Source organism: Anomaloglossus baeobatrachus, chromosome 7, assembly GCF_048569485.1.
Source record: "Anomaloglossus baeobatrachus isolate aAnoBae1 chromosome 7, aAnoBae1.hap1, whole genome shotgun sequence".
Classification (NCBI taxonomy): Eukaryota; Metazoa; Chordata; class Amphibia; order Anura; family Aromobatidae; genus Anomaloglossus; species Anomaloglossus baeobatrachus.
Genome location: NC_134359.1, coordinates 222,058,958 through 222,080,494, shown reverse-complemented (window position 1 = coordinate 222,080,494; position 21,537 = coordinate 222,058,958). Strand labels below are relative to the sequence as shown.

At 40.1% G+C, this 21,537-nt stretch overlaps 1 protein-coding gene across 1 annotated transcript in view; it reads left to right on the top strand.

Annotated features, from left to right (window-relative positions):
* Nucleotides 1-21,537, top strand: part of GRIN2A (glutamate ionotropic receptor NMDA type subunit 2A) — an 812,513-nt gene that overhangs the window by 107,041 nt on the left and 683,935 nt on the right. The window lies entirely within an intron of this gene.

Genomic DNA, 21,537 nt, shown 5'->3' with positions numbered 1-21,537 from the left:
CCTGCTGCGTGACGTCGCTATGACGCCGCACGACCCGCCCCCTTAGGAAGGAGGCGGGTCGCCGGCCACAGCGACGGTCGCGGGGCAGGTGAGTGCATGTGAAGCTGGCGTAGCGATAATTTTCGCTATGCCAGCTATCAAAAGATATCGTACCTGCGACGGGGCGGGGACTATCGCGTGCGACATCGCAGCATCGGCTTGCGATGTTGCAACGTGCAAAGCCTCCCTTAGAGTGGTTGACCTGCTTGACTGGAGGACCAAGCACTCCACCATTCTAGTGCTCAGCCATCTCTAGTGCTCATTCCTAATTATTTTTCACTGCAGTGGAGACTTACTGAATCCGCATGGTGCTATTCCAGTCATTGTCAATGAGACTTAGGCGGGCTTTGCATGTTGCGACATTGCAAGCCGATGCTGCGATGTCGCACGCGATAGTCCCCGCCCCCGTCGCAGCAGTGATATCTTGTGATTCCTGGCGTAGCGAACATTATCACTACGCCAGCTTCACATGCACTTACCTGGCCTGCGATGTCGATCTGGCCGGTGTCCCGCCTCCTTACTAAGGGGGGCGGGTCGTACAACGTCAGAGCGACGTCACACAGCAGGCAGCCAATCAAAGCGGAGGGGCGGAGATGAACAGGATGTAAACATCCCGCCCACCTTCTTCCTTCCGTATAGCCGCTGGCGGCAGGTAAGGTGATGTTCCTCGCTCCTGCGGCTTTACTCACAGCGATGTGGGCTGCCGCAGGAACGAGGAACAACATCGTACCTGTCGCGGCAGCGTAATTATGGAAAAGTCGGAGCCTACACCGATGATACGATAACAACGCTTTTGCGCTCGTTAATCGTATCATCTAGGATTTACACACTACGATGTTGAATGTGACGCCGGTTGTGCGTCACTTTTGATTTGACCCCACCGACATCGCATGTGTGATGTTGCAACGTGCAAAGCTGCCCTAAGGGAGACAAATCTGTTTCGGCCAGACCTATAAATATTGAATTGTAGCAGAGGACAGGCAGAACCATGCGTAATTAATCCCTGACCAAAGTGAAAAAGAATGGACTTGAGATACCCATTCTAGTGACCAAGGAGTTCCCAGAGTGGATTCTGTAGAAATCAGAAATGTATCACCTAAATGTAATGACAATCATGAGACAAACCTTTAGCAACCCAATACAGACATAGCCTAGGGATTTCTAACATTTTGCGAACAGAAATAAGTAAAAGTATATATTTGATGAAGAATACATGATTTCTTACATTTTTAAATTTGGGGTCTTATATATCAAATACATATCACAATAGGATATTGATTTGACCAAAGAAAATGACCCTCTGTGAGATATCAGAATTAATTTCTAGGATTTATTGACTGCATAACTGAATACTTGATTTAATCAGTTGCATCAGTTTTGCACCTATAAAATAAATTACTTCTTTGATGGTCACATTAGAGATGAAACCAAGACAGCTGTTGCTAATACTATAGAACTATCCTACTAATTGTATAAAGATCAGGAAGATAAAGATGATTAAGATTCTCTTAGACCATTTTTAGCTGAGACTGTAGAGTTTTATTGTATGAGAGGTCCTTCTAAAATGTGAAAATATTTTTCCTTTGATGGGTTATCAGTGCTTGAAGTGAAGTCTCTGATGCCTGTATTTCTTCAGTTCTCGTGACCCAATGACAACTATCCCTGAACTTTTCGTTGACAGGTCAACATTGACATTGGTATTGTAGACATATGATTCACCATCCATATTATTATTATTCACATCCTTTCTAGCGTGAATAGGAGAAGTGAGGATGTGGATATGGATGTGCATGATAAATTTTATGAAGCCCATCATATTAGTTGATAGCTGCCAATGCAAAAGAATTTCCAAAAACATCATTGCATTATATAAACTACTTTTACTTGTATACCTGGATAGGTGAAGTGTGCAAAATTATTTGAATAGGGATCATGTGACATAATGAAAGCATCCAGATGCCTCTATATACACAATATACACAATATCACTGAATAATGTTGATAAAATTGGTAGGCTTGAATGACTTTGGACAATGACCAAGGTAAAGAACAACCCAGGATATTTAAATATATGGCCAACGGAAGGAGTTGTTGTAAGATGATTAAAGGGTTTATCCTGTGTTAACATTTATGTCCCTATATGTTTAAAAGCTGATCAAGTAAAAAACTGATCTTTACTCATAATCCTTTGGCCCATGATGAAGGTTAGGAAATAGAAAGGGTTATTCCACACTGCCTAAGGAAAGACGATCACTGAAGATTAATCAAGTTAAATAATCTTTTTTATACCTTGGGCCCAGTGATGCCTCTCCGCTGCTATCCTGGTCTTGACTGCAGTGATCACATCAACGGAATTACAATCAATTACTCAGAGACCTGTCCACTGGCAGAACAGCTAAGGCCATTGATTAGCTGCAGTGGTTACAATTTCTGTTGATGTGATATCATCACTGCAGCCAATCAATAAAGATCTGAGCAATGGCGGAGAGATTGAGCAAAATCTCAGTTTGTTATTCTATTTGTCTCTGAGCCTATGGTGGAATAAAAGACGATAAGGGGACAACTAATAAAAGTTGAGAACCTCTTTATTGAACAATTACTTTTTCTGTGCTCTTTAATTTAGATGATTGGAACTCGTCCATCGATAATGTCATGGAGAAGTATACAATGCACTCCCAAGATGATTTGAAGAAATATTTATTGATGTGCGTGACAAAAACGTTTTCGGTCCTATGTGGACCATGATGGCAGCCCCCATACAGCGGTGGATTCCGCGTCGGACAGCCCACACAGCATGTTCCCTCACATATGTGCTACTGAGGAAGGTCAACATAGGACCGAAAACGTTTTTGTCACGCACATCAATAAATATTTCTTCAAATCATCTTGGGAGTGCCTAGTATACTTCTCACTGTTTGGCTTTGGAACCTGAAGTGCACCCCAATATCTCCTAGACGCATATATAGAAAGTGCCATTCTCTTCTTGCTATCATCGATAATGTCATGTCTATTGCTCCAATACATTGCAGCCTTACCATAAAGTGATTCACTGCAATGGTTCAGTGACTGATGGGCTTAACATGATCAGTAATGGAGGTCATCAGAGCCACAGCACTAGAGCTGAGGGAGATTGGAGAGGTAATAGTTAGAGTTGAGTGAGCTCCTAACTTTTCGTAATCACTATCCTCATAATGAGTACTGTCTAATATTTATTCCGAATAGCATGTGAAATGCAAGTCAAGTCAATGGGGAAAAACTCGCAAAGTAACAAGTAACCTGAATGCCGTACTATTCGTGTGAGTAGTAGAATTCGGGTTATTCATTACTTTGCAAGTTTTCCCCATTGACTTGCATTGCATACGCTATTTGGATCGAATACTCAAGTATTAGACAGTACTCATTATGACTATAGCGAGTACGAATAGTCAGGTACTCGCTCAACTCTAGTAATAGTACTTTTATTACTTCATAACAATTTGGTACATTTTTGAAAACTCCTGACACTCCATATAAGGTAGGAAAAGGCAAGGGAATATTCAGGCAAATAGAAACAATGGACTGATATTAAAATTACAGATCCATTTTAATTATTTTTTAATGTCCGGCAGAATATGTTGGTGTCAGATAAATAAAATTACTCTTATCAGTTATTAGTGGAAAGAGTGGAAAATCTCTTTTAATATTACGTCTCTGTCTTTTATAAATTGCATACACCTAAAAGAGACAGGTTAGGCGAGATGTTGAAATTAAAAGTATTTATAAATGATTTATCTTTACTTCCAATTAGTTTATAAAAACACAGCGCGGTTAGTGAGCCACAGTCAGACTACAAGCAACTTGATCTACATATTCATGGGACCAGCTGTTTTAGAAAAAAGGATCTGCATAAAACATGCGCTTTAACGGATGTATAAATCCTTTTAGTGGACTAATTTTGTTGCTTCTTTAGCTTTCAAAGTAACTCTGTGTCATGCATTTCTAAATACACCTGAAGGTATCTGCCTAATTCATAAGTCTGATTGCAATAAAAGAAAAGCATAAACAGTTTAGTGCACCGAGATAGTATTGAACCACAGTTGGTTACGACGCTTAAGAAGGTACGTAAACAAAATTACTGCAAAAAGTTTTATTAAAGCAACAAGTTAGAAATTCTCTTAGTACCAAGCATTTAAAGTGAAGCTTTCATATGTCCCAATCTTCTTCATTCCTAACCTCGATGATTACACAGTGTTTTATACATGGTCGGGAATTTTCCTTCATTCTGCACAATTGTCAGTACATAGCACTGGTCAGATTTCCCAGTTATTAGAGACAGCTGGATGCCCAGAGAGATTCAATTTATATTTTTTCTCCACTAAATCCCCGTGCTAATTGACCGCTGTGTAAACAATAGCGGTGGCAGCGTTGTCTCAGCCTCCATGATCATGGTGGCAGCTCTTATCAAGCACAGAGGTAACATTTTCCTGCCCAGTTTCTTTGTAAGTAGGTATGCTATTGATCCATTAAGTAAGGCTATGTGCGCACTAGAAAGTGCCATTTTCTTAAGAAAAAAATGGACCCTCTGAAAGAATCCCGCACCCGCGGTAAAATCCGTGGTAAAACCGCACCTGCTTTTTTACCGCAATTTGCTGTGGTTTTACAGCGGTTTGCTGCGGTTTTACCGCAGACTTTCCACAAATTGGTCCCCGTGGTTCTTACCATCATCTATGGCAAAAAATTCAGGTACCTGCGGAAAAGAAGTGACATGCTCATTAAATCCACAGCGGAAAATCAGCGGGTAAATCCACGGGTATGAAAAAACGCAGTGTGCGCATAGCATTTTTTGAATCCCATAGGATTTGCTGGGGAATGACTGCAGCAATGTTAGACACATTTTCTACAGCAATTCCGCGGCAAATTCGCCGCAAAATTCGCGATAAATCCGCAGCGTGGGCACAGGGCCTAAAACTGGAAAAAAGATTGAATTTATCATGCAAAAAATAATCACTTAGTACAAAGAGAACTGTTTACAGTTAAGATAATAAAAAAGCAATCAAGTATCAATACATCCATAACAGTGTTAAAGGGGATACTGACTTTTCTGTTTTAGTAAATAATTTTATTCCATATAAAATAAAAATTCTGGACATATTTTCTTAGCGCTATGTGTTGTGCAGTACTTCTTTTATTGCTAATAGATATTTATGCTGACATTGACAACTGGGTGTTAGCACCTGGGAGTCTGTGACTTCATAGTTCACTGTCACTGGGTATGTATCGATGGAAAAGGGGCTCCTAGGCTGACCCTAAAGGTCACTTTATATGCAGAGATAAATCTTTGGCAGATCTGTGGTTGCAGTGAAATCATGGACATATTGTTCCATTTGTACACCGCCACAAACCTGGCACTGATTGTCCACAATTTCACTGCAACCACAGATCTGCCGCAGATTTATCTCTGTGTGTAAAGTGGCCTTTAGACTGAGGCCCCTGCACTGTCCCTTATCTAGAAGGTATAAAACAAGAGGTAGAGAAATTCCAGAGGAGAAATTAACTTCCAAATATTCCGTAAAATTTGACTTTTATTTCTTGCCGGACCATGATGAAGGATTCATACCGAAATGCATAGTCCTATAACTTGCTTCCCTCCTACTTGTCAATGCTGATTTTCTTACCCATTATGTTTTTACACAAAAAAATCAAGTTTTATGGAATATATGGAAGTTTGTTTCTCTGCATGAATTTCTCTACCTCTTGTTCTACATATTCCACTGTGTTAGGCTGCTCTCCTAATTCCATATGGGGATCCGGAATCTACACTTGGGATTCCAACCCAGGGAACTCCAAGATTGGTGAGCTAGCAAAAAACTTTCTATTTTTATTATCTTGAAAGTAGACTCAATGGTAGCCAAGTTCGAGCCCACAGCATGACCCTGTCTCCTGTCCAAACCCTGATAGAACTCCTACCCATCCAACCTATTTAATGAATCTCTTTATTTCTTTGCACAGGTGAACGGATTTCAAAGATCTTGTCTCCTTCATCAGGACTTCAAAGAAGAAATCAACAATCTCTTTCGATTTCTTCTTTGATGTCCTGATGGAGACCAAATCTCTGAAACGCGTTGACCTGTATAAAGAAATAAAGAGATTAATTAATCAGCATTGACTTCTGCATGATAGTGCGGCATAACCCCTTTCTGCCTGCCTATATTTTGATTGTTCATCACTGGGGTCTGCAGCTCTTCACCTCAATTACTACACGATTTTAAGAGTTGTGACTGTCAATGTGAATAGTTACACGTACCTGTTGTAATACCTGATAGGACCATTTGTGCTTTCATCCACAGCCTTCTCTATATCTCCCAATTGTTTATACTGACAGAATCTGTGTGTGAAAATTATCAGGGAATGCCCGATTTTCTTCCAGAAATTGGATGAGACTCACTCATTAATGCCTATGGGTGGGAGATAAAAAATGGATGCCACAGCATGGAATCCGATTTTTACAATTCTGTAACATACAAAACTGTCTTGTAATCGATCAATGCTGCTGTATTAAAACGTTTTGAACAACTGGATGAAAATTGGGCTTATTTTTAATACTGTCATGTGACCCCAGCCTAACTGTCCAATCAGTGCAGATAGTACCTGATTGTGTAGACGCAAACCCTTTTACAGGGGCATGACAACATTCAGCAGACGCAAACCTCGGGGGTTATGGTAACACTCAGTAGATGCAAACCTCTTTTACTGGGGGTATAGTAACAGCCAGTAGACGCATTCCTCTTTTATGGGGGTATGGTAACTTCCAGTAGACGTAAACATCTTTTAGAGTGGGTATGGTAACACCCTGTAGACACAAACATTTTTTACAAGGGGTATGGTAACACTCAGTAGACACAAACCTCTTTTAGAGGAGGTATGGTAAAACCCAGTAGACGCAAACCTGTTTACAGGGGGTATGGTAACACCCAGTAGACACAAACCTCTTTTATAGGGTATGGTAATGCCCAGTAGATGCAAATCTTTTTTACAGGGAATATGGTTACACCCAGTAGACGCAAATCTCTTTAGAGGGGGTATGGTTACACCCAGTAATGCAAAAGAAGAAGAAGGTGTGTAGAAAAATGGGATCACCACATATTAAGTCAAATAGAACAATTTTTATTTAGCAAAAAAGACACCAATACTATATTAAAACCATTTAAAATACAGAGTGTTCAAACAAACAAATGGGGTTCTCTTTGTTACCTTCCTCCATTATGGTTGTCCCATTTGCACCTATAGGTCCCTTTTCTTGATCGTTGGTACCTTTATTTCGACATTTGACTGGTATCTATGATATTTTGTGCATTTTGCCTATATACTGGATGTTTATATGCTTCCTTGTTATTTATATCTGTATACATTTGTACTGAGGCTTTGCCTTTATTTACTGGCCTATAGTGTGCTTTGTACATGATACTTATCCATATGGAGGGGGTGACTTGTGGGGTTTTGTTTTATTATATGCAAACCCATTTGTTTGTTTGAACACTCTGTGTGAATTTTAAATGGTTTTAATATAGTATTGGTGTCTTTTTTGCTAAATAAAAATTGTTCTATTTGACTTAATATTTGGTGATCCCATTTTTCTACACACCTTCTTGTTCTTTTGCATTGATCTGTTGTTATAGGTGTGCCTAATGGATGGATCCCAACCATTATTGTAGTGGTGCCCTCATAAACTTATCTTTGGTTACACCCAGTAGACACAAACCTTTTTACAGGGGGTATGGTAACACCTAAGTGTCTGGTGATTAATAAGAGGAATATGAGAGGAACAGTGCAATCTAGAGTTATAAAAAAAATATGATCTAGAATTGTTATTTTATGGAAAATACAGTATAATGGCTAATGAGGAATATAAGGGCTTTAGAGAGCTAAAGTTAATATACATAAACCAACTTCTAGCTGTGGTTGGCCATAATATTAAGTTGAAATGAATATGTATTTTGCCTCCTGTATTTATTTTGCTCATTTATGTAGCACCATTACTTCCCATTATTAGCAAATTGCCCATTGGATCTTACAAAGCAAATGTTGGAGGAAGCTGGAGTAAAACACTGGAAAAACATACAAACTGCTTGTAAATGTCATCTTTGGTAGACCCAGTAACAACAGAGCCATTGTGCTGCCCTGATAAAAGAAAACTTTTATCAAAACAGTCTTGAAAATGATCCAAAAAATCCAAGAAAAATCCAGCAATCCTAAAAAATAAAAAATTCCAAGACTTAATTTCACATTTTAAAATTCCATGATTTACACTCCATTCAAAGGGAAACAGATGACGTGTTTCAGATCATGAGTAAGGATCTGTTGGCTCCGCGTTTTGGATCATGAGTTGGATCCAAAACGCGTCATCTGTTTCCCTTTAAATGGAGTGTAAACCATGGAATTTTAAAATGTAAAATAAAGCCTTGGAATTGTATATCATTTGGGATTGCTGGATTTTTCTTGGATTTTTAGGGTTGCCTCTTCTGGTGACTAACTGGACTGGATCCGTGCATCCCCTTCCCTATACCAGGAATTGCAGTCCGTGGTGGAGTGGCTGATAAGTATTTTTTGGTTCTAATCTTGAAAATGACTTTGAATAAAGTTTGAAAAAAGGGATTGTCCACTACTTCAGTGCTCTATATAATATAGAACAAATTGATACAATCCCTCGAATGCTGGCACCAATGCGGGAGGTATCGATTGGTTTCATTTTATATAGAGCACTGGTTGGGTAACGTGACAGCGCTGACTCATTGAGGATATCAACACCAATCTCTCAAAAATTGTGACACTGCAGGAGGTGAGTATCCACTGTTTTTATTATATATGGGGCACTGAAGTGCTTAAGCAGGGGTTGTCAAGTAGTCTACAACCCTATTAAAAGTCTCCTACTGCACTTTACTTCTTCTGAAACAATTTATTTTCTTCCATGGAGGCTTCTGAATATCCAATTAAACATTTTTTCGGAGTTCCATATCCAAAGCAGTAATGTACATCTTAATTTCTCAGTTTCCATTTCCAGCCATTAGCAGAGCCTATTATCTCTGCTTTATAAATGGCCTGCTGCACAGCCCCAGCATGGGATTTTAGCCCTTTGGCAAATCACTGAATTATGGTTTGCACTTTTTGAAACAAAATGAACAAAATGTGTTCTAATAGCTCAGTTTAGGTTTTCATAATACGCTGATTTGAATTAGGATACGCTACGGAGTTTAGCTGTAAACTAGAAGGCAAAGTGGGTAATTCGGAAATTGTGTTAAACCCTACTGAAATGCTACCTGATTTGTCTCACAGTCTCATTACAAGCTAATGCACTGAAAAAGAAATTAACATTGCACTAGTGGTTTCGACAAGAACAACTAAATTTGTATGTACGCCTACAGACTGGTAGTAATTGGTGTAATATATCTAGAAACAAGTTGTAGAGATTAACAGGTATGGAGCACAGATGCATTACAATCACATAAAGTTGTTATGCAAAGTCCTTAGCTAAGCATAATACTGAAATCTCATTACTTTTCTTCTAAATCAATAACAAAGCAAAATAAAAAATCAATATTTATTTTAAATAAATATATTGAGTGCAGAATTCTAGTTCTAATGTTGAAGCTACAAGATTACATAAGGGATAATTTCACCAAACATTGAAATAAGAGTTGAGCAAGTCTTCGAAAACTGAATTTGGGCAGATTTACTCAATTCAGGGGAATAAATTTAATTCGCATTTGTTTGATGCAAATTGAATTACTAGGAAGGGGTTAAAAATTTTGTATACTCACCCCCTCAGTTCTAATCGTACCTCTCCCCCAATCGGTTCTTCTGTCTTCCATCTTCTGTCTTCCTATTTCATCCAGGGCTTCTAGCCACTTTTTGCTGGGTCTTCTGTTCATTAGTCTCCACAACATCACAGATGGCGTGATATACGTCATTGATGTGCAGCATCATACGGTCATTTGAGGCACAAGGCACGTCAATAACATGCAAGTGAACAGGAGACTGAGACAGAATGAATATAGAAGATAGAAGACAGAAGATAGTGGCCAGAAGACACAAGAGCCAACCGAAGGCTGGACAGTTATGCGGAAAATCGAGCACAGGGGAGAATATGATTTTTTTAGTTTTGACTATTTTTGATTCATGCATCTCTAACTGAAACCTCTAAAGTCCTGAAGAGGATTTTGTATTTTAAGAGGAATAATTCAGGTCATTTTCAGTTGTTACTAATGTTATCCTGAAATAATACTTGGACAGCCATTTCTGAACATGTAACTTTTTTTATTATACTTACTCAATTTCACTTCTCCAAACCTAATTTTCTACACAGATGTAACTAGTCTTCTTATTCACATTTACATGCCTCCTAGTCCATCCAATGGTAATGAGGCATCAATAGGCAAGTCTATTTTTTCCCCTTTTCTCTGTAGCCGATATCACTATTTGTATTGTGTGCAAACCTCACGCATCCTAGGTAAAAATGTGACTCAATCGCTGTTAGGTTTCCTTTTGAAAGCGCAGAAGAAACTTGAAAGCCGTACCCATGGAATGGAACACATGCAGAGAAAAAATGTATTTACTTACAGAAGAGATGCAAACTATGGAAATTAACTGTGGAGTTAGAGTGTATGGGAGTATGGCCAGCTCAAAGATCTAAACAGGTCATTTCCATTATTAAGAAAAATGGGTCAATGTATTACTCTTTTCATGACCTACATGACTATATAGATTATTTAGGAGGTTTAAACCTGCTGACAGATTCTCTTTCAAAGGAATCGGTCAGTGGGTTTTTACTATGTAATCTAAAGACAGCATGCTGCAAGGGTTAAAACAGAGAATTCAGGGCTGATATGTTGTTTTTAGCGTGCCTCTTGTGGGCAAGGAAACTCTCTAGGCTCTGCTGTATTGCTAAATCTAAAAATGTTGAATGTGCTAGAACGGCTGCACCCAGTATTCTAAATGATACACTGTTGGATTCACGATCTCTATGCCTACATCGTGCTGCTCTCAGATGAGGTAGCAAAAACCTGCTACAGATTCCCTTTAAATATAAACAGCTAAATTAGAATTATGTTTCTTTAAAGGCATATGGTAAAATGTGGGCTCTGGTTATATTTTCAGTCATTTTTATGCATTCTTCACAGTTCTATTACATGGTAGTAAATCATTATGTCTCGGATTCCTCTGTCTTTTGGGAAGATTTTAGGTAATTTGAAATAACGTACACAATAAAGATGTAAAGAAAAGAAAGCGGATGGAGATGGGATTGTTGAGAAAAGAAGTAGGAGGATTTTAGGAATGTTATGAGGTTCATATTTCCCATCCTTGAGATAAAAATAGATAAAGGTAAAGATATAAAAGAAATTCGCATAGAGGACATGTATGAATATGAGCGAGGGATCTAACTTGTTGCAAAAGGGTGCAGTATGTAAATCAAAATTCCGGCTCACAGACAGGGGGTTTCTATGCATCCCCAGGCTGAATAATGAAACAATTAATAAGTAAAACATAAGGAATTATTTGTTTTGAAGGATATTTCTGGTGCAGGAGATCTCCATGTGAAAATATCTTATCTGTGGAATAACGGCTTACAGAACATTTAATAGTATATACTGTACAGGTTTAGCCGTTGGTTATTTTAGCTGATAAAAACATGAATTTATAACGTTGGTTGTCATAACATGGACTAAGGGAAGGTCCTGCGTGAGACAAAACACACAACAACTGGGGTTATGCCACAACAAACAAGGGGTATACTGGAGACACTGTAACAACAGTGGGCCCTGATACTAGTGAAAGGGAAGAAGGACACTTCCTCGCCTTACCAGCCACTGTACACTGCACTCACCTGTCGTCAAGCAGGAACAAGAGTGACCCTACAATAGTCCTGGCTAGTGAGTAGGAAGGTAATGGACGCTAGGCCTACCGCTGCACTAAAACACACTAGGGAAGGAAGATGGGGGGAACACAATAATAAACTGCTGCAGTCAGCACCAAGATTTCAGCCACCACAGCAGCTTCAATAGAGGGTTTCAGCAGCTCCCTCCACCTCCTGGATCAGCATCCAAATGGCAAAGAATAGCCGGCACCCTCTGCAGGTAGCAGAGGGTATAGAAAGGAACTGGAAGGGGTCCCAAACCGTTAACACCTGACCAGGATTCAGAAGCTGCGGGAAAGCAAACTATTAACCCTACGACTGCCAAAGGAAAAGAAAATCCATTTAATATTAAGAGTCTAGTTTGGAAATGACTCTCAAGATCTAAATCTATCACTAGTCTAATAGTGCAGGGAGATAGAAGTGACAGGGAGTATAGAGCTAGCAAATTATGGATTATAATTGCTGAATTGATTATTTTCTTTAGCACTTTTAATGCTGATACTAGGAGAATGTATATTTTTAGTAGAAGGCATGCAGTTGCAAACAGATGGGTTATGGTTAGTGTTGAGCGGACTTGGATCTGAAAAATCCGGATCCACACGGTTCGAGGTTCCGATCCGAGTCCGACCAGTACCCGGGATCCGGAGTGCACGATCCGGTTCCGTTTTTTTTTTGTTTTTTTTTTTCTCTCTCTCTCTTTCCTCTCTCTCTCTCTCTCTCTCTCCTTGTCCCGGATCCGACTCCCCATTCATTTACATAGCCGGACTTCGGCGGCAACCCGATCCGGATCCGTCGGACCCGGATTATAGCCGATCCGCTCAACTCTAGTTATGGGCTTTAAAGCCTTCTTTACAAGTATCAATTTCTCGTGCGATTGCATTTGCGATCGCACCTGCCCCCATCGTTTGTGCGGCACGGGCAATTTGTTGCCCGTGTTGCACAATGTCGTACACCCCCGTCACACGTACTTACCTTCCAAACGACCTCGCTGTGGGCTGCTAACATCCACTTCCTGAACTGGGAGGGACGTTCGGTGTCAAAGTGACGTCACACAGCAGCCGGCCAATATTAGAGGAGGGGCGAAGATGAGAGGGACGTAAACATCCCGCCCACCTCCTTCCTTCCACATTGCCGGTGGGACGCAGGTAAGCTGCAGTTCATAGTTCCTGAGGTGTCACACAGAGCGATGTGTGCTGCCCCAGGAACGATGAACAACCGGCACGCAGAAGGACGTGCGATTTTTAGAAAATGAGCGACGTGTCAACGAGCAACGATAATGCGAGTATTTTTGCTCATTAACAGACGCTCGTAGATGTCACACGCTACGATATGTCAAACGGCGCTGGATATGCGTCACATATGACGTGACCCCGACGACATATCGTTTGATATATCGTAGCATGTAACATGCCCTTAACAGTATCAAATGGTACCACCAAATCTGCACCAAACATGTAGTGCTTCTGAGTACATGAATAGCATAGTTTGAAGCAATGTTTTGACTCCAATAATAAAATCATGGGATCCATCAAAATTCAATGGGAACCTGTCAAGGATATTAATAAAAGTAGTGTGATCAGAGGCCATATTAATCCATTTCAATTCTAATAATAGTTTGGAAAATCCTTTTTAAATACATCACAGGGCAACGAAATCTAAAATTTTAAAAATTCTAATTTTATAGATGTAACAATTTTAAATAGTACAAATGAAAATACTAAATAGATAAATAATATAAAATGTGCTATACACCGTATCCTTACATTTCCTTTTATTACTGTATGTACATTTGTGTGTGAATGTTGGCTAATAAATTTGAAATTATGCTTTTCTTTGGGTCCATTAAATGAGATGTTATTAGTAAAGTGAATCGTTTATATAAGTCGCAGTTTTCACAACTTTAGCAATAAAGAAAGCATCTTGACATCTGTGCCGACTGTCATTATGATCAAGGGACATCAGACGTTAGAGAATGAAGGTCTAATTTGAAAGAGAGCTGAACCCTCGCGTTCTGTTCAATATTTAATCACACATTTCTATCCTAGGATTGTGTTTTGAAAACCTTACACTGCCATAAAAATCCGGCTCTGTCACAAATCATGGGCATTACAGACTCTAAAATAAAAACTGCTGCCAAAGGTGTTGTATGCAATGCTGCGAGGAGTCGTAGAAAAAGACTGAAAGACACCATATATCATGCTCTAAACTGTCAGTTCAGATAAATTCGAAGGTCGTGTACAAATCAATATGTGTGTGTGGACCAAGACAAAATAAACACATTTGACATTATCACATCGGACCTTCTCTTTTTCATGCATCTGGTTATTTTTAGATTAAAGCGGTTGTCTCATGGCTGACTCGGATAGTATATCACTGTGCCTTCAACGTCTGAACAGTTGGGGTTTAGTACCCGAGATCTCCCACTGATGTTAGAACGTGCCAAGGCACTTCTCCTGATCAGGAACCAGGATGTGATTTAATCCTGATGAAGGAGAATTGAATCTCAGAAACGTGTTGACATAAAAAAAATCATCAATTCTACCATCTCTTGATCATTTATGCTCTCTCGGCTTGGTTCCTGATCATCTTAATAACCTAACTCTCCTCTGTCCAACCTTCTAAATGCTACTCGTAACCTTCTCTCTCCTATTCCTGTCCTCACATCCTACATACAACCAATAGCACGTAAGGGCACCCAAAAGGTTACTGTCTAAAGACCAGATCATTCATCTTTATATTTAACCAATAAACTAGCATAACGATGGCCGGACCAGATCTACAAGTGTGCTTCACCTTTTGTGTCCCCCTTCTCCCCCATAGATTGTAAGCTTTCGAGCAGGGCCCTCAATCCGACTGTAGCTGTTTAATTATATACTATTTTGTTTTGTTTTTGTCTATACAAGCCCCCACCTGATTGTAAAGTGCTGCGGAATATGTTGGCGCTATATAAATAAACTTTATTATTATTAATATTATTATTAATATTATTATTATATACTTCAATACTGGTTGTAACTGTTCACAACTACTCAAGGTGAGCCTCACCAATTACACAATTTCTCCTATTTTTTCGGATAAGACGGTATTTACGCTCTTCAGTCTTTCCAGTTTCTCCTCCATGGCACTTCTCATGTAAGCTCTGCTCTACATTTCCAAATGTCCATAGTTACATAGTTACATAGGTTGAAAAAAGACCTAGGTCCATTTAGTTCAACCTTCCTCCACCAGTTCTACATTTAGTCAGTAAGTCATTTATGACCAACAATGTTGTGTGTACTGAGGAAATCATCCAGCCCTTTTTTAAAAGCTGTTATAGTATCTGCCATTACTACCTCTTGTGGTAGGGCATTCCACAGTCTGACCGCTCTAACTGTAAAGAACCCGTTCCTATTTAGCTGCCAGAATTGCTTTTCTTCTTCTCGCAGTGTATGCCCATTGATAACAATAAGTTAACCATGCAGCCACTGGAGAAAGCATAGTAGCATAGTGGACAGCACACTTGTAGAAGAGCGGTTGCTTTGTTGTATTAAACTGATTTAATTTAAAGATTTATTCTCAGCTCCAAGATCATATCCCAACATGTAGTAGGTGTAATAATAAGAAAATTAGCAAATACCTCAGATTAGAAATGTAGTATAGATATTTCTCTTACATTATGTGCAGGGCATTGCAGCTTGGGTATCCATGGCTATAAAAACACAAATAAATATATGTTCAGCTCACCACTCTAGAGCAGGTATCTCCAGCCTCTGGTCCGGTGCAAGGAACAAGTGGTTTGGCTTCCACAGCTGAGTGAGTAATCAGTACCATCAAGAGTACCATCAAGAGGAGCAAATGATTATGAATAAGGAGTCTGTTCTTCTCCGAAACGCGTTAAGCGTATTTATACTCTGCACTTGGTCAGATTTTTCATTTTATCAATTTTGAATAAAGAAAATATTTTTACTACATCGGTGCTGGATTTCTCTCCTCCCTTGTTCCTCTTGATAGTACTGATTATCCATGGCTATGACCACTCACATGATGACAATTAGTTAGTTTCTAGTAATCATGGAAACCTAAGCTACTGCAATGTCCTGCACATGAGGTAAGTGATATAGCTAATCAGGAAAATTGCACATTTTTCAATGTAGTTATTTAAAATTATGATTAGTATTACAGCTACTGCATATTGGGATAGGATCTTGGAGATGGAAATACCCCTTTAAAGGTCTGGTTAGGGCACATAATCTGTGTACAGATTCCAGAACAGGCAGGAAGCAAATTTGCATTTTATATTCTCTGAGTGATTGGTGTAGAAAATAACGTAAAGCTGTGAATGAGTACAAAATACTCAAGAGTTTACAAACTTATTTCACTTTTGTGTAGATGTGAATATTATAATGATCAAAATTAGAGCTGAGTAGATCTGGCGAGATTCAAATGTGCCAAAACGCGGGGATATTACTGTGACATTCAATACGCAGCAAAGTTATTCTCTATAAATAGAATGTCCCTTATTATGAAGTGGGGTATTGCCAGAACAGTCCAAATCCTAAAACGTCATCACCCGTATTTCAAGCCTTCCTGTTACAGGGGGCTGTCTGATAATAAAACCTAAAGGAGTATCAGACAGTCAGGGTCCACCGTGCAAAGACTCTGCTGCAGACTATGGCAGAGTGCAATACCTCTGTTAAACTCACAGAGGAATATAATTAGTAAATAAGGCAATTCCTCCCTTACTTGGAGGGTGTGTGGAATGGTCATGCACATGAATGTGTTTTTAATCTCTAACAATTTTTGTCTACATGGACGTTTTGTGCCGGAGCACCTCCTTACTTTGAGTGGCGAGTGAACCTAGTGTGAAGAACGTTGGAGAAATTGTTTGCTGGCTGTCGAGGCCCTATGCATTGGGTGACTTGTAGAAGGTGAAGAGAGATTGAACGGGATTTACCATGAACTCTGATAGTGGACTGAGAATGGACGGGAAAATCATGAGGTATAAAGATCAACCCTTGGACGAAGCAGCTTCAGGTAATTGGAGCCAGAGTACAGCTATAGCCCACTAACTGTAAAGGTTCTGCGTGCAGCTTACTGACATGTGAACATAGCGGAGTCTCCATAAATGACCAAAAGCCCAAGGCCTTACTCTGTGGATAACTGAACCTGTATAGAAACTTAACGTGGTTGTAGGGAAGGGGACCATAACTGCTGTACTGGTGTGTTGGGCTGAGTTGCACTGGGCCCATTGGGACCAAGAACAATGGAGGCAACTCAGTGCAAGTTCGACATGTGTCTGACAATGTATGCTAAAACTGAAACGTACTGGAAGTGTTATGCATGTTATCTTCTGTGTAATGTTGGAATTAATTCAAATATTGGAAGTGTTCCAACTAATATACTAAAGAAATGTTGCAGAATTATAACTTTTTATCTCTCAAATTTTTTGATGGTCCTGGCTAGCCAAAAACAGTGGCAGCATGCATCCTGAGTAGAGATGAGCAAACCTGAAGTTCGGTTTTCGAACCGAACACCAACTTGAAAAAACAGAGCTCGGGTTCAGAGTTTGGATGCTTTATGTGCAAACTTAACTTGCGCAAGCAATGCTGTGCTCATGTACGCTTGGTGCTCAGCCCTATGAGAGCCGCTTGAAGTGTTTGAACGGCTCACAACAGTAGTAACAACAGCGTGATCACATGTGGTGTGTAACAAACATAAAAAAATTGAAAAAGCCCACCCTTCCCGAAAGTGATCTGCTTATGGCTGGCTGTATGTGTGAGGAGACTAAAACTGCCAATCAGTGATTCCAGACCTCCTCGGGACAAGTTAAGACCAGTGGAGGTTTGGTTCATTTGCTGCCAGCAAACTGAATCTCCAAGAGGTTCGCTCATTTCTAGTCCCGAGCCTTCAAACAGTACACACACCTAGTCAGGGCCATATCTTCTCTGTAGAATGCCAGCAACAAACAATGGAAGGAAGAAAAGGGTTCAGGGCCTGATGAAGAAGCCTCTGAGGGTTTTTAAACGCGTTGACCAATAAATCACATTTTATCTACATCATTTTGACTGTTTGGCGGCGCAGGAGATTAAACCTTTCCTTTCTTCCATTGTTTGTATCTCTACGTGGGTTCTCATCCATTTTATGGTGGTTGTGACTTGCACAACCACACAAGGTGAGCCTTTCTGAGTTGTTTTACCTTTGATTTTAATTGGATAAGACCCTATTTTGCGCAATTTCTCTTTCCAGCTCCTATTTTCAGTAGAATGCCAGAGCATCTGGAGTAAATCCATCACCCACGACTTCCATCCCACACCAATCTACACATAAATATCGCAAGACACTAGATGTACCCTTAAAACAATAGAATAGATTTATAAGTTGCATAAATTTATGAGGATGAGTTATTTTTACCACATGTTTAAGTTCAAATGGTACAATAAATTAAACTTATTAGCCAGGTTTAAAGGGAACCTGTCACCACTTTTTTTGCCTATAAGCTGCGGCCACTATCACCGGGCTTTTATATACAGCATTCTAAAATGCTCTATATAAGAGCCCAGGCCAGGGGTATAATATAAAAAACACTTTATAATACTTACCTAACAGTCGCGCGGTGGGCCATATGGGCGTCTCCGTTGTCCGGTGCTGGCGCCTCCTCTTTCGGCCATCTGCATCCTCTTTCTGAAGTCTGTGTGACACGGCTACGTCATCCACACTCGCAGGTCCTGCGCAGGCGCACTACAATACTTTGATCTGCTCAGGACCGGAATGCCGGCAAGAGTAGATGACATCGGACCCGTCATGCACCGCGGCTAGAGAAGGAGAACAAAGATGGCCAAAAGAAACGGCGCCGGCACCGAACAATGAACACACCCATAAGGCCCACCATGCGACCGTTAGGTAAGTATTATAAAGTGTTTTTTATGTTATACCCCCGGCCTGGGCTCTTATATACAGCATGTTAGAATGCTGTATATAAGAGCCCGGTGGTGGTGGCTGCAGCTTATAGGCCGAAAAAGTGGTGACAGGTACTCTTTAAAGTACTTTCTTGTTCTTACCTATCATAAGTATACAAAAAATGGTGCATGCCTTAAATTTGATTGCCTCTTTTTCTAAAGTTTTAAAATTATATGTCAATATTCTAGATTATAACATCTTTCACTACCTGTATGTAATTTACAGGACAAAGTAAACAATTACAATAAAATAAGGAAATGAAATAATTAAAATTTAGTCACATTTTTCGGAATCTATATGTATCAGATCAGTATGATAAACGATACTGCAGATCATTTATAGAAAGAGATTACGGCCTATGCATGCATATTGTGTCTGACCTAGTTTGCACCTGAAAACTGCATCCAGTCTTTTTCTTGCCAAACCATGATTCATTCTGCATTCCCTTCCAGGAATTTATCGCAGTCCATAAATGCAAAGCAAATGCACTGCAATAAAAATCTACAGCACCAGCAAAACTGCAAGGCCCGAAAAATATTCTATTAATCTAATGGTTCATTAGCTTAAAAATGTTAGATTAAATCTATAATTAAAACTATCTAGTCTAAATATTTCATACATAAGAACTTATTTATTTTATCAAGACTTTTTTTACTCTATACATTATGTTGAGTTTTAGACATAAGTGGCCTTCACTGCTGTCATGTTAAGGGGAGGGGGAGATTATTGTGCCTTAGTTAACAATTTTCATGCATTTCAAATACTTAAAAAGTTTTTACAAATTAATGTGTCTTAAAGGGAATGTTTCACCAGGATTGTGCTGGGTAATACGAGAGCACTATGATGTAGGAACAGAGATCCTGATTGTAGTGATGTGCCATTTACTGGGCTGCTTTCTGTAGTTTTGATAAAATACTTGTTTTCTCTGCTGTAGATCTATGGCTATGTGCCCACGGGACAATGTACCCGTGGATTTTGTCGCAAGTTTGTCTGCAGGTTTCACGCAGCTGCTATCCATTGCTGTGGAATTCGAGCATTTTTGTTGCGGTAAACCTGTAGGATAAGCGCGGAAATACCTGCGGATGTACCGCCCTGTATCTCCATAGTGGAAAGGTGGGATATCTGCAGATATTTCCGCATGAATAATTGACATGCAGCTACGTGCGGTTGCGAGAAATCTGCAGCATTTTCTGCAGCTGCACATACCGCAGCATTGATACAGCACTCCCCAAGTCCCATAGGATACCTTGGGGAGTGTCTGTACTTGCGTAAACCTGCGGATTTATCTTTAAAATCCAAATAAATCTGCTGGTTTTCCGCGGCAAAATCCGCGGGTACATAGTCCCATGGGCACATGGCCTATCAGTTCCCTGAATGCTGAGATCTGCCCACAGTACTGATTAGACAAAACAATCACTGATCTCGGGGAGACCAGCCAGAGAAAACACTGCCAGCAGCCAGCAAAGGCGCTTAAACAGTGAAATCCTAGTTAATATGGTGGTTATGGTGGTCTCCTAAAAAGAGCCACTCCTTGGCTAGGTCCTTCCCGGAGGGATATCTGGCTAGTTCTGTGTCGAGACTCCTAACAGAGGCTCCATGGACCTTTTTTTATTTGTATACTTCCCAGGAAGCAATGCACCTAGGATTTCACTGTTTGAGTGCCTTTGCTGGCTGCCGGCAGTGTTTTCTCTGGCTGGTCTCCCCGAGATCAGTGATTGTTTTGTTTTGTTGGTCTACTAGGCATTGCTCCCACCTAGCCAGAATCCTACTCCACACTGATGAGGGGCAACACCCCGAAGCAGCTGTCTGTGGATGGATACCTGGCCTTGGTATTTCCCTTGTCATATCTTTAAACTCGTCAAAGAGTTGGATATTGACTAAAAGGGCCACTTAATATGGTGGTTATGGTGGTCTCTTAAAAAGAGCCACTCCTTGGCTAGGTCCTTCCCGGAAAGATATCTGACTAGTTCTGTGTCGAGACTCCTAACACAGGCTCCACGGACCTTTTTTGATCTGCACAGTACTGATTGGCAGCTGTGGAAAGGATAAAAATCAGCTCACCCAGGTCTATGGAGACTCCAATGAGGGACAGGTGCAAGGATGAAGGCCGGCCCCTCCAGGAAATTCCACAAAAGTAAAAATATCCAGCATCCACGTCCAGGTAAATAAAAAATAATATCTTTATTCAGAATCCATTAAAAACATAGGGTGATAAACATCACATCCTCAAAAATATAAAAGTCCTCTTGGACCCCTCATACCCCCTCATTTTTATTTACCTGGACGTGGATGCTGGATATTTTTGCTTTTGATTGGCAGCTGTGTATACTGAAAGCTGTTAATCAGTGGTGTGGGCGGGGTTATACAGAAGAATAGGACTACATGGCAAGAGACAACTAGACCTAAAGCGCTAATTTACTACTAATGAACCACTGTTGGAATCAGAGTCTCTCCCCTTACTTCGTACTGCTCTCAGATTACATTGCAAAAATCTGCAATATCAGATACCATTTAAATGGGTTGTCAGGCCTTATCACATTGATGATCTACTCTTCAGATAGCTCACCAATATTAGATAGGTAATGGTCCGACACCTAGCTCTCTACCAATTAGCTGTATTCTGCTATGGAGGCAGCAGGATTTAAACAGTGAAAAGCACAGATCCACTCACTGTG